We start from the raw sequence: 15675 nt of genomic DNA on the forward strand, positions 1-15675 counted from the left end.
TTTATTGTACTTCTTAATTTTACTTAATTTGTTATACATTGTGCATTGCTATTTTTTTGCAATTTGTGGATTTGAATGCTTTTAAAAGCACCACACATTATACAGATTTTTCTGAACTGCGTTCGGATAACAAAATATGATCTGTGAAAAGCGCTCATATATCGTCCATTATAAAGGGACGAGTAAATTTAGATTGAGCTATTGACGGGCTCATTTAATAACGGAATTTTGGGAAAATTGGGGATTTTCAGGTAGAATCTTGATGAAGGGTCGAAGGCTATTAAGTAAGTACTTAAAATCGCTTATACAATGACTGGTTGAATACATGAACTCATACGTACCTACATATTGCAGAACTTCAAGCTACACCTTGACGGATCTTGTTCCGTTGCACTGGAGACGATCTTAAATATATAAATAAATATTATATAACACTGGGACGCAACTGTGGACTCAAGGACAGCCCTGTTTTTTTGTTACATAAGTTTTGATTATAGTGACCCTCCCTACCGACGCCTAGGGTATACGAGAAGGGCACTAAAACCTGTAAAAGCTTAATCTCAGATGTCCAGGTATAAAGAGAATAAACGTTTAAAGGTATTGTTCACTATCACAAATGGAATAGAATTTAACAGCAAACAATCGCGTTTACGATTAAATAAATTAAAAGGCAATTAATAATGTAGTTATTTACCGTTTAATTTTAATTATTACTTTATTTGCCATTGAAGATAATAAACGTAAATAAAACATATTATGAAACGAGTCAATGTCGTAAAGAGGGCTTTGCAATGGTTGTGTATTTCTCACAACTCGCGTTGATATTTGTAATGGTTTATTTACATTTATTTACATTTATTTACATTTTATTTATTTATTAGAAATGCACGAAAAAAAATAGCAAACACATGTAAGCAAAAACGGCATTATAATAAATAATGTATACATAAGAGGGCTGGCTCCGTAGCTGAGCTGGCGGAAAGAGTAGAAAGTAATAAGTACCAGGACATCGGCTCCAACTACCTATTTACAGCCTTTAGAGTGGAAACCCTTGGCCCGTGGGGTCCCAGCGCCCTTTATCTGTACAAAATCTTATCCAAAAATTTATAGACTGTCTAGGAAACACAAGAGCCGGCAGCTAAATACCTTGCCCAACGCATTAGAGTAGTCATACCAAGAGGGAATGCTACCAGTATTTTGGGTACCTTGCCGCGGGGACACAATTTTATTCGTATAATTTAACCATAGTTTTATTTTCTAGTGTTTGAGCTTTTATTGTACTTTACTTGTATATTTCAACTTATTGTCTAATAAGAAGTTAAAAATCTAGTAATCTACTAATTCTTGTCAAATATCGACGACGACTGGGACACTGCCCGTGTTATTAGCGGAGGCAGGTAAACTGGTTTATTACATTTCAAAATAATGACTATAATTCTGCGTACCTTACTTTTACTGTTACCGGCTGTGCCTAATTGCGTAGTTACCTCTTAGCATCCCAGCTTTAAGCACTTGAAGACACGTGTTACGAAATTGTCTATGACTTTTGTACTTTTGCGAAAAAGCACAAAGCTCATAGACAGATAGATAGTCATGCGTACCCTTTCTATATCGCAGTCATCTTTCAGCTGTCCACAATGGACTGTTTAGACTTTTTCTTATAGGAGACCCGTGCTCAGAAGTGGAACATATAATAGTGTATATTGATAATGATGGCTGTGTTAGATATAGCAGAATATATATTTATGTCTTGACATTCACCAAACAAAAACTACTGCGCATTGATTACAGGCTGAACTTACAAAACGCGTAGCTACGTAGCAATTTGCTAAAGGCTACGCCACGTACCTGTTACGAGCACAACGGAGCCGATGTCATAAACTTAGGCAAATGTTTAACTTTAATGTATTATTACAAATCCCCACTGCGTAGAGTAAAATTAAATAAAATTTTTGATTCGCCACCAGTGGGGATTACAAGTGGGGATTAATTTATATTATATCAGCAAGGAATATATTTTTTTTTATATATATTTATGGTCATGTCTGACACATGGGATGTGTCAAGGTCCCGAAACGTTGGTTTGTTTGAAAAAACAAATATTTCGAAAAAATAGTTTAATTTCCTGCACACATGTAACAATCGCGAAAATCAAACCCAAAAGAACTTGATATAAAGTCTTATAAAGTAGTATATCAAACCATTGTAAAGTAAATAAATGTGGTCCTATATGTAACACTGCTACATACGCTTCACTTCTAATGACAGTGTAGACATATACTTAACAGTTATAACGTTCGTATATTGCGGCCATTGCGGCGCAAAATTACTATTCAGGGACAATCAACCCAGTCGAGCGTTTCACCCATGCTATTTTACGCTTGCAAAATGTAAGCTGTATATTTTATAGCAGTTCTGGAGATTAAACAACAATATTACACGGAAGACTTATTACTCATAAAAACAAAAACCGACCTGAAAAGTTTGTAAAATCACATCTATTTGCCACGTTTCATGGAAATCAGTCAACGGAAAGTGATCTGATGAGTGTGGAAATATTCCACCCTTAGAGGTGGAATATTTTGTTCAAATTTGAATTGGATCACTACTGAGGTACTCCCTTTTCCAACAAACATTGCATTGATTACAGTGCGACCGACACAGAGTCCGTCTCCCATCGTGAGCAAATATGTCTTAATCAATGCATGTTTGTCAACTATCCCAGGACCTCAACCAAATTTTGTCGCTACTTTGTACATCGGACAACAAAAGATACTTAATTTATAGGTATACATATATGCGGGTAGAAAGACACTGAACCATGATGAAAATATTCATAACACTACACATTGTGCTATGATGACGAACCGTAGAGGCGCCTCGTATATCACGTACAAACTCTGGGAAACTATGGCACATCCCGTCTTGTGTACTGGGGCGGGACACCGTGAGAAGTGCCCCTAGTGGACCTCCAGCCTTAGTCCAACCACTGACCCAACAGGTTTAAGCTTCGATAGCCAGTAATCGCGGTGCAAGCGTACATGCCAGCTACTACCAACCCGATTGATGCCAACTATAGGATACCACAGTCATAAGCGTCAATGAGGCTAGTCTACGGGTCGAGTCAGCACGTGGCAAATTTATAGTCGTAGAACGTATCGTTACAATATTAAACAAGACAATTGAGTTAGTTCTGTATCTTTCCACCGTGTCTATGCATGTCGTAATGTTAAACACTACATAGAGGGACTCGATAATAGTCGTAAATAGTCGAAAATACGTAACGTCATCTTAAATGTCTACTGTGTCCATTTCGCAGTATATGAGGTACATGATACGGTTGTCAAAGGGAAGTTCATCAAATGTCAAAACAAATGTTTTTCCAAGTGTTTTATTGAATTATTCGCATGTATTGTAATAAAATGGACAAAAATATTGACAGTGAGAAGAATTAAGTATTAATAGAAATTCGTCGCTGCAGCATTACGGGATGTGGCATTTGAAAAAGCGAAGATCGACCGAATGTAACATTTTATAGGCACGTGTTATTTTTCTGTCTATAAATCACACAAAATCCCCAAATATCTCATGTAATTAGACATATTTAAGTAGTTTATTAATAAATCTTGCCAAGTTTTGCTATAGTTTTTTCAGATTGCCTGTTTGTTTGTATATTTTGATGATTGTTGTTAACGATTATTATTTGAGACTGTGTTGTTCTTGGAAGCGTTCATATTATCGATATTCTGTTACTAAAATAATTCACTATGAGGTTTTTATTATTTTATTATTATTATTTTTTACTATTTCAAGTTTACCTACAAATCGAAAAAGAACAAAGAATGGTTAGAAATCATACTGCCGTATAATAGTGCCAAATATAAACATTGATTCAAAGACTATTTTCATTTATTCGCTTCATTTTGAAGAGTCAAATTTTAACATAACTTTGAATGTAACTAGGTTACATGATAATGCTATTCCATCATTAGGTGTATTGGTAAATATTTCTATATTTAATTTAGGTTAAACAAGACTCATTTACTAAGTATTCTCAGTTCCTGAAAACAAAATTATCCACTCGTTTCCAATTTTTTCCAACTGACAACTCTAACTACTAAAAATTCTTATTTTATAAAGCCAGCAATACAATGACCACGTTGGTCCAACGTTGCCGGGTGAAGGCCAATATCAACGTATAGACAGCCTATTTGCCTTGCCTTGCCTTGCCATCGTTCGGTGTCACTCGATTACCTGACCGAGTGAAGGCGAACGCTAACGTGTTCGTTTGACGTGGCTTGTAACAACTTGCAGTCGCTCGTGACTACTTGTTATTGTCTTTATTCAAAATTTCATGTGACATTCCCGGATATTCCCATATAACCTAAAATATTCCCAAATGGAATATTGATCTACTTTAATTAAGTGTTTGCACGTCGATAATGACTTATCGATAGATTATGGTACGACACTAAAGAAATCCGCCATTTGTTCGTTCAATTTTTGTTTAGGTATGCACGTTCAATCCGTAGTTACCTTCTTCTTTCTTCTTCTTCTTGAGGTGCCTCTTCAATCCTGAAGGTTGGCCGTTAGCTTCTTGTATTCGTCTCGGTTAGCAGCCAACCGGAACAGCTGTTCGACCGAGGTAATGCCGGTCCACTCCCGGATGTTTCGCAGCCACGATTTTTTCCTACGGCCTGCGCGTCTCTTTCCCTGCACTTTACCCATCATTATTAATTGCAGCAGCCTATATCTATCGTGCCTGAGCAGGTGCCCGAGATATTCTATCTTGCGCCTTTTGATAGATGGGATCAGTTTCGGGGTCATATGTACTCGCTGAAGCACTGTTTCATTTCGGACCTTCTGTGTCCAGCTAATGCGCAACATGCGACGATAACACCACATCTCAAATGCCTGTAAACGCTTTGTAGTGCCCTCTTTTAATGTCCACGTTTCGCATCCGTACAAGACGATAGGCCAGATGTAACATAAAAGCAGCCTGACTCGGAGCTTTATGTTGAGTTGACGACAGCACAGTACCTTCCTCATTTTATTGAAAGAGGCTCGAGCAATTTCTATCCGGGTCTTGATTGCCTGATCGGATTCCCATGCTTCATTTACCCAAGCCCCCAAATACTTATACTGTCGTACCCGCCGCTCTAGTTGTTTCCCAGCCACTGATATGTTTGGGTTCAAATCCGGATTTCTCGAGATCACCATGAACTTTGTCTTGTTTATGTTCATCGATAAGCCGGCTCTCTCGCTGCACTCATTAACCCTATTTACAATTGCTTACAGGTCCGTCTCTGATGCAGCAATAAGAATAGTGTCGTCTGCATAGCGCAAGTTGTTAACGACTTTGCCGTTGAACTTAATTCCCGCTTCAAGGTGTTCGAGGGCCTCTGAAATCACAGCCTCCGAGTAAATATTAAAAAGCAGCGGTGATAGGATACAGCCTTGCCGGACGCCGCGACATATCTCAACTTGGTCGGTCTCCTCGTTATCAACTCTTATTGTGGCCACCTGCTTTTCATATAAGTTGCGAATAATCCGGATATCTCTACCATCAAGACCAATGTCACACAGAAGGTTCACAAGTTGTTGATGTTTAACTCGGTCGAATGCTTTCTCGTAATCGACAAAGCACAAAAAGACATCCGTTTGCATGTCTCTACATTTCTGTACGAGGACATTGAGAGCGAAAAGAGCCTCCCGAGTGCCGACACCAGAACGAAATCCGAATTGGCTATCTCCCAGTTGTTCGTCACATTTCGGCCTTATCCTATTCTGTATGATGTTCAAGAATAGTTTTAGGACATGGCTCATCAGACTAATCATACGATATTCTCCACATTTTTTGGCGTTTTGCTTCTTGGGTATCGTGATGAATGTCGATTTTAGCCAATCACTAGGGAGATTGCCAGTTTCATAGATGTTATTGAAGAACTGCGTGAGAACATCCAGCTGGCACTCTTCCAGCAGCTTTAGCACTTCAACCGGTATATTATCAGGACCCGGGGACTTGTTCGTTTTAGCAGTCTTCAAGGCTCGCAGAACCTCAGATTTTAATAAAACTGGACCAGTATCATCGATGATCGTTGAGATTTTCCTTGACGAATCTGCAAACATCTCCGCAACATAATCACACCACATGTTCTTCCTGCTTCCGGTGTCTAGAATGAGATTCCCACCTGCATCAGTCAGGGTACTCGTGGATTTCTTTTTATGTCCAACCATTTCCTTGATATGCTTATGTGCATTAAAGTCGTCGTGTTTCCAAAGGAGATCCTCCAAGTGTGCACACTTATTTGTGTAGTATTCGTTTTTGGCCTTCAAAATCTCCCTTCGAATGGTGTCATCGACTTGCTTGTATCGGTCTGGATTTGTGCTCTTAAACATTCTCCGGTCCTCCATCAGCTACAAAATAGAGTCCGTCATCCAATCCTATTTCCTGGTCAGACATGGAGGCCGAAGATATTGGTGGCATATATCATTCACTGTTCGCTTCAGACCAGTCCACGTATCGGTGTCAGAAGAAACGGTTTCAGTGCGATGGTATGTGGCCCATTGATTCTACAAGTCTGCACCGGGGTATGTTTGCACCTTCTTAACACAGTTACGATACCTTCTGTTGATCATAATATAGTCGATCTGATTCCTGACTATGTGGTCCACCGTGTGCATTGGTGATGTCCATGTGTACAATCGACGCGGTGGCAGCTCGAACAGAGTGTTCGTCACAATAAGGTCATTGTCCTGGCAAAATTCAACAAGCGTATCGCCTCTGTCGTTTCTGGTTCCAAGGCCATAAGCACCAGTCACTCCAGGAGTGACGGTTGAACCCACCTTCGCATTCATGTCACCCATAAGTATAACCAATTCGTGACTCTTGGTGGGCTTCAATAAGGTATCAATGTCTTCATATAGGTCTTCTATTTGGCTTAATGGTTTGTCTCCTGTAGGCGCATAAATTTGCATGATACTGATATCAAATGGTTTGGCGTGCAATTTTATCAGCATGGCTCGGTTTGAGAGGGGTACGAAATTGGTAACCGCTTTACCAATAGTAAAGCGCGTAGTTACCTCCTTTCTTTTATTTTTTTCCATCCTCTAAGTTATAAGCCGTCTCGATAGGGTCAAAATAACAAGTTAGCAAAGGTAAAGCAGTGTTGCCACAATACAAAAAATGGGTGAAGTTTTAGAAGATTGATTCTCGCGTGATATGCGACATGGTATAATAAAAAAGTAAAGTGTATGGTTTCAACATACAAAGACAACAAGCAATGAATCTGATCAGGACGAAGGAGTACAGAAAGGGTACAAATGACTGATACCACACAACAACGTATTACTATTCCACAACCGACCAGCAATAAAAGTAAATTACTTATGAACTATGGCCTGCAAACCATTGTAACATTAAAAAACATGTAAATTTAAGTAAGACTCTACTTCAGAAGTCTTAAGTAGATAGAGAATTTTAGCAAATGTCGAGTGGCGAGAATGTTCGAACTGGGGGAAACTGCCTCTTACCTCGACTGAGGTCATTAGACGTGATCCAATTAAAGTGCACTTCTAGTGGGTACTTCTCCTACCTAGTAGAAGATTAAGTTGGGTTTTCAGCCTAATGAAGTTTATAAGTCTAATCCTGCCAGAACAAGTGGCACGATCGAGCATTTAATGGTATGACAGATGTGCAATATTGACAAACGGTCCGTATAAAGGCAGCATCACACAACCTGTGATTTTATAAATTTTCTCATACGGCTGACGACCTTGCATAACCACGCACCGGCTCCGCCCTTTTCATATTAACCAATTACACTACCAAATACCAAGTATCGCAGCCTGTCACACACCGTGACGGGCTGCGATACAATTCCGATCGGTTAGCGTTAATTTATCCCCTACTCAGTGGTAGATATGAAATACATATATTTTGTTATTAGTACATAATATATAGTGTATTTATCATGATAATATTTGGTTGTACCCATTTTGCATAACCCAAAATTTCTATCCTAAGGTTGCCTGGAAGAATTTGCTGCATAGCAATAAGGGTGCCTGTTGCACATTTCCTTACTATTTTATACTTAAGTAACTGTTTTGTGTTGTCACTGTAATTTATGTGCAGTAAAGTATATTTCATTCATTCAATTACATTGTATTGGAAACTTTTTTCATCTGACTCTAGCACAATAAAAAAATTATATATTTTGAGCCAATTGTAGTCCATAATACAATACAGAGTTATTATTTTTTATGAGTCCTTAGATTACATGACTGTGGAAGCAGATTATTTGTAGAATTAAAGTGTTTATTCAGATCTGAATAGCGTATACTTGTTTTTTATTTTTCAAACAAAAATACGACTTCGGGACCCAACGGATGATGAGATCCCGAGTTATAGTCTCGGTAGACCAAGTTGGTGTCCTGGAGTGAATTCCATTGCTCTGGTACTCCCAACAATAAAAATTCTCAAGTTTGAGTCCAGGTAATTGATGCGGTTGTTTGGCACAATAGAACACCATTAGCAATAAGTAATTCAGTCAGGAGCTCGAACATAATATTATAACATTAGTATGTGATTCAATTTACGTGTTAATTATTTAATATCATCCATAAATGTATATACGTCTGTTCAATATTAAATCTGTTATTTTAGATGACATAATCTGGAACTAGAGTGAATCAGAATAGCTATTGTCAGGGGTTTAGTATTTCGAAATATAGTATAAGACTCTACACAGATATTGATGCCGAACACCGTAATGAGTATTTTTTGATGATATCACGTGAGGGTACGAACAAGTCGTACGCCTGGTGGTAAGCGACACGCTTGTCCGTAAGAGGAGCAGTGCCCATAGGAGCTGGATGCCTGGACCAAACGAGATATATAAATCATACTGTGCTCATTATTTACTACCTTTATTGACATATTTTCTACCTTAGCGCTAACGGAAATATTAAACAAATAAAGTGGCCAGCCATTCTAAAGTGAGGTTGGCTGACCACTTTACGTTTTTCATGGTTGTAGTAGTATATAATTAACTTTTTTTATATAACTATTTAGTACGTAATTTCTACCTAAACATACTTTTTTTTCAGTGTTTTAAGAAGTGTCTATAAAAAGTTACTTAAAAAAAATAATAAAACGCCTTTCCAAAAGTTATCTTCTAAAAAGACAGTTTATCTTCTCCGTATTATTGCTAATAATACTTTTTCAGGCGCATAGAATATGCCAAAAAAGAACGTCGTCTTTTGGTTATTAAAATGCCAAATATTTTTTTCTTATTCTGAAAGTAAATGACAACTAAACGATTATGAATTAACTGATTGTAATTCGTTCGCATCCCTTAATACCTACAAATGGAATTAATATTCGTAATAGTGAATTCAACTAGTAATTAATATAATAATTGTTGTAAAATATTGCTTGCAAAGATAGTCCAGAAACCATTGTTGGTATATTCTAAGCGCCTAAATAAGTATTACACGGAGAAGATAAACTGTCTTTTTAGAAGATAACTTTTGCAAAGGCGTTTTATTATTTTTTTAAATAACTTTTTATGGAAGCTTCCTAAAATAGTAAAAAAAAGTAGTTGCGATAGAAATTAGGTAGTAAATAGCTACATTAAAAAAGTGAATTGTATACTTCTAAAACCATGAAAAAGGTAAAGTGGTCAGCCAACCTGACGACTGAATGGCTGCCCACTTTATTTCTTGAATATTTCCGAAAAGGTAGAAGATATGTCAATAAAGGTACTAAATAGTAGAAAGTAGGTAGTAAATAATGAGCACAGTTTGAATTGTATATCTCGTTTGGTCCAGCCATCCTGACGGACACCTTTACATGGCAATGCCACTGCGCCCGTCAACCTGGGACATTAATTGACAAGTCAAATTTGCCTGTAATTTCATCAGCACCCTTAGCGCGTTTGCGCTCTCGAAACCGAGACTATATAAATCTAGAAAATTTGGATCCACTTCGGATGTTGCTTGTGCACTAAGGTGGATGCGAATCCAAGAAAATACTAATATCGCTTATACATCTCAAGATAAAGTGATCCTTGTGACATTTCGGACAGTCATTTCTCGGGTTCGGAACTGATACGAGTCTGACGTAGTGCGCGAACGCTCTTACCCTCAAAACCGGAACGCAGTGATGTGCACTTCGCTACTTGAAGGCAGAAATAGGTAAGACGGCAATACTTCCCTGGTCGTACTTTTTCACAAGAAGCTCTACGCGACTATTTTTTATTTTTACGTGGTTCTGTTTACGAGTTAAAATTTAACTTTAAGCCGTAAAGGTGAAAAAAGGTTACATATAACAATAATAATAATATTTTTCAGATCTTGAGAGAGGTTTAAAGGTTCTGCTGATGTGATAAAAGCACTTTTGATGTTGGATCTCGGATTTCTTGAGCGAACGTTCCATTCGAGTGGTCTTGAAAGGCTACTCTTCCGAACATCGGGCGATAGATGCTGTAGCTCCTCAAGGTTCTGTACTGTCTGCAACTCTCCTTCAGCTGCTTATCAATGATATGTTAGTTCCAGGTACCTTTGCGCATGCTGATGACAGATAGGTACATCACCAATTCAAGGGTCGGTGGAGAGTATGGACAAGACTGGACTTCCTCTTCGGTTAGCCGTTAGGATTTGACCATAGATTTCACACTCAAGGCAGTCTCCGATTGGGGCGATGCCAATCTTGTCCAATTTAACGCTACCAAAACGCAGGCGTGTTTATTCTCCACAAAACGGAGTTCCTTTGAGCTGACTCTTGACTTTTCGTGTTATGTCCACATCTATAGACGACCGTCTCCACTACTTGAAATGGACCTGTTGTCCAATCTCAACTTCTTCAGATACATTGAATCCAGGGCCATAAATGCAGCCAGGAAGCTTGGCATCCTTTCCAAGGTGAAGTATTACATTACGTCAGGACAGTTGCTTCCGCTGTACCAAGCACAAGTCCAGTCGTATATAGAGTACTGCTGCCACCTTTATGATGTCTCTGCTACATACCAACTGTCTACATTGGTTTCAATCGACAAGCGTGTCAAGAGGCTTACAGGTGACTCGGAATTACTAGAGGCGAAGCTGCAGAGCCTTGAACACTGCCGTAAAGTTGCCAGCTTATCGGTATTCTACAATAATAATAATAAAATAAATTAAAAATTATCTTTTAAGCCTTGGGAGAGGCGAGAGTCTAATATAGATATAATAATAATAACGCACACACTCAACATAGACCCGAACTAGAGAAACCCTGTGTCGCGGGTGCCATGGATACACACATAGACAACCACAAATTACACCCAAAGTCATGAGCGAAATAAATGTAGGCCATACAAATATTTCTCCCGGCCCGGGAATCAGTCCGGTTTGGTAACCGTTCGGCCACAGAGGCAGTCTACAGGATATATCACGGAGAGTGTGCGATGGAATTACACGATTTAACTCCGCCTTCCCCTTTCCATCATCGAAGGACTAGGCGTAGGCTTGGATTCCACCCCTATGTTGAGGATATTCCTAAGATTCGCACGAAGCGTTACGCTTCCACATTTATATGGCGAACGGCTATGGAGTGGAATTCCCTGTCTGCAGAATTGTTCCCTAAACGTTGAAGCTTGGACCTTTTCAAGGCAAAAGTGAATAGTCATTAATTAGATGTGCATGCCATCATCGACCTCATCGTCACTTTCCATCAGGTGAGATGGAGGTCAAATGTACACTTATATTTTTATAAAAACAAGATAACCTGCGGCTGTATTGTAAAACGGGTACGAAATGAAACATTATAAATTTGTCCACATTCAACACATGTTGCAAATAAATATATTTTCGTTCGATTCTGGGACACTAATATTGCGCTGCGACCAATTGGAACGGTTTCGCAGAACTAGCATGGAATATTGCAGAGTAAATGTATGTGGGAAAAAATACAACGCCTCTCCAACAAGTGTGTTTCAAATATATAGAGCTGGTTATGGTGGCCATACATTTTTATCCAATGCGGGGTACAAAGAAACTCTGCTTTATATTTATGTAATTATTACTATGTGTGTATGTAATATTGTTATTTGGTCAACGATCGGTTAGTTGGCCCAAGTACCGACGGAGGGACGAGAAGAACCAGTTCTCGTAACAAGGTTTTTGTCGTCGAAAGAAAAATCAACCACCAACACCACAAGGAACCAACACAGAAGGTGGTAGCTGGAGAATCCGAAAGACCCAAGAGCTACAGGCCGTCGTGTCTGAGCGCAATATTAACAAAGAAATCAAATCTGCAAGACTCCGTTGGATCGGATATCTCGAAAGGACGCCAGTTACATAAATGCATGGAAGGTCCTAGTGGTCGACGATCGGTTATACGGCCCAAATTCCGATGAAGGGACCAAGTGGAGAAACACCTCCGCGCCTTCCACGCAGAGAACTGGGAGGAGATTACACAAGACGGCGCGCTGGCGCCATCTCGTATCGGAAACACTCTTCGGGTTATTGAGCCAACGGAGTAAGTAAGTATAATAATACGTTGTGCGTATGTGCGTTTAATGAATTAAAATAAAAAAAAAACCAATTTTTGTGATAGCATCTACAATTTTTTTTCAACCATGAATAACCAGAACAACCAGTATTGTATTAATATAACCTTTAAAAGTTTTTTGAATTTAAAATACCGCACGTTGAAAACAATACCGTCACTAAATGAAACTCTCGCTTTTTTAATTTCAAAAACTTTGAATTATTAAGTATGAACACACAACAAATTAATGAATTACGTGAACTACAGCAGGATATAAAAAAAAAATGGAAAACAAACATCAAACAAATAATAATAATTACTGACCGGATATTTGGATGCTTTTATAGCTCATTTTTTGTCGGGGATTTTATCGAAATATGGAAACGGATTCTTAAAGAATATTTTTTCCTTTTTTAAATCCCGGGGCAGCTAGAACAGCGTGTCGTCTCATGATTTATATATTTTAAATAAATGAAGATTTTTTCTCACTTTAAATTTTAAGGTCTGACGATGACCAGGAATTTGAAGTGTCAAAAAAGTCAAATGAAGGTGCGATAGGTAAAAAATGATTTTTGAAGTTTTGAGATTTTTCACTTTCTATATGTGATTAAAGTTAATTTCCATGTTATACCGGGTGGAAACTTGTAATGCCACCTGGAGGGAAAGTACTCTAAATACTGGAGGTATAAATTTTTACTTAAAGGAAACATTCCTTTATTTTCTAAAAGAAATAAAATTGCATTCATAAATTTTCGAAAATTTCAAGCACCACGCGGGAATCGAACTCGTTTTAATCTGAAAAAAAATGCACCCTGCACTTTTATTGCATCGATCGATAGGGTTAATTATAAGAATAAAATCTCTCTCACAAAATTGGTTAATTAAATGAAAAAAAAACCATGAAATCTTAACATATTTTAATAAAACGAAAAAAATGGTATTCTAATTAATTAGTTGCTCGAAATGAGCTCCATTTTCTTGGATACACAAATTTAATCTTTTAACGAATTAATTTTAAGTAACTTTTAATAACGTGTTGTGATGAATTGTATTACAAATCGTATTCTGAACCTCAGCCTTCAACTCGTTTACACTCGCATAGGATTTAAGGTAAATTTGATTTTTAACATATCCCCACAAAAAAATCTAAAGGGATGAGATCTGGTGATCTCGCAGGCTATCTGATTGTGCCGTTTGTACCAATCCAGGTATTAAAATGGTTAGTAATGTAGGCAGTAGTGACTCTGCTGTTATGGGCTGGAGCGCCATCTTGCTGCAAAATTATTCGATTTCGCTCTTCCTCGGATAAAACATTTAACTCATTTCTTAAGAGATCCAGTATTTCAAGATACTTAACAAGTAATCTGATGGACCTTCGAGTAAAAGTGCTTTAACTTGACCCATTGAATTTATTACTCCAGATTTCATGGTTTGTAAGAGAGATTTCATCCTCATAATTGACCCTATCGATTGATTTAATAAAAGTACAGGGTGCATTTTTTAAAAGATTTTAGCGGGTTCGATTCCCGCATGTGCCTAGCAATTTTCGAAAATCTTTGAACGCAGTATTATTTCTTTTTAAAAATAAAGGAATGTTTCCTTTAAGTTAAAATTTCTATCTCCAGTATTTAACGTACTTTCCTTCCAAGTGGCATTACAAATTTCCACCCTGTATAAACTTACAGTTAATATTTTAAACGTTCATTTTCCTTCGAATGTATACTTAATAGTTTAGTCAATACCGGTGGCGGGGAATTTTTTCGTAAGTACAAAGTGTATTTACACTACCCAATTTCTAAGGCCCTGCGTCAAGAGTCGGCGTGGCCCTTAGGTAGTGAGCCGCTTTTTACACTTCTCTGCCAACCAGACCCTAACCCATTCTGAACGCGATTTCGTACGTGTTACTATCATGGCGCCATCGAAGCTTGTGTTTGTTGTTGTCTCTCAGCGAATTTTTGCTTCAAGTAAAGTTTAAAGCCTCCGGCCCGTTCTTCGTATAGTCTTTGTGATCTTTCTTCCATAAATAGTGTATGTCTTTGTATATGTCTATCAGGCACTTTAAAACTTCTTTTTCTTTGCTGCACAACATAGCGATAGCAGGAAAATGTGGCCCCGCGAATCAGAGGGGCAACACGATACGACTGCTCTAACGTGTGTCGACTGACCCTCTAACCGCCCTAAATACTATGCAACCCTAACCGCAGGGCGCTGCTTATAAGGACTGTAATAGTGACCCTAACTCCTTAACTCTTATTACACCTCCCTAAGTTAGAGTAAGGTCCCCTGAAATTAGATAGTATAATAAACTCCAGTAATAATAACAGTTATTAGAGAGCAATTGAGTTTAAAAAAGTGCTGTGATTTGTCTCTTGAAAGTCTAGTGAAAGGGTATATTGGTATTAGGTATTAGTAGTGTTAATGGTGTACTGGGGGTATTATATTGCAATAATCAAATTATCTCTCAACAACTAAAATGCAAGGTCACCATAACATCGTCATTGCAAATTGCAATTTGTTCTCAGCGTCAGAAAATGCTCGGCGCGTGTAAACCTTCCTTTGATATTAAAATAGCTATTTCCAATTTGTACTCTATTACTACCAGCGAGCAAACGTTTTTATATTGCCTTGTTATGAGGCACTCGGGGAGTTAACTATATATTGTAGCTGTTTCATAGCAAAATATTACGCATTATTACATACATATATGTGCGCTTGTGTTCGATATTCTGCCTTTGTTATTCAATATACAATGATGTCGAATGCTTCGCGTACAGATTGAAATGGCTGTGTTGTCGTCGGTGTTGACATTGGCAACTAGTCGCAAAAAACCAACTTTTCATAAAACAAACTAAATTTTTCCTTACCACTTCTATTCAAACCATTCACATTATGGTCATATTGATTACTTTGACTCGTTATTTGGCTCCATATGTAGACGACGATCATATTTGTCAGTGTACATGGGATGTCCACATAAACACACAGAATTAGACCCTCCGTGCTCTCGACCCGACACGTGCCCGACCCGCACCCGCTATCAGTGTGTTTCACGCTTTAATCTATCTCCTGAAAAGTTGTCATTTGGCGGATGTGGCCTAATAATTACTTTAGTTGACACGAATTCGCCTCGTTGTTTGTATCCAACA

Source organism: Hyposmocoma kahamanoa, unplaced genomic scaffold (genome assembly GCF_003589595.1).
Source record: "Hyposmocoma kahamanoa isolate Upper Pololo Valley unplaced genomic scaffold, ASM358959v1 78, whole genome shotgun sequence".
Classification (NCBI taxonomy): domain Eukaryota; kingdom Metazoa; phylum Arthropoda; class Insecta; order Lepidoptera; family Cosmopterigidae; genus Hyposmocoma; species Hyposmocoma kahamanoa.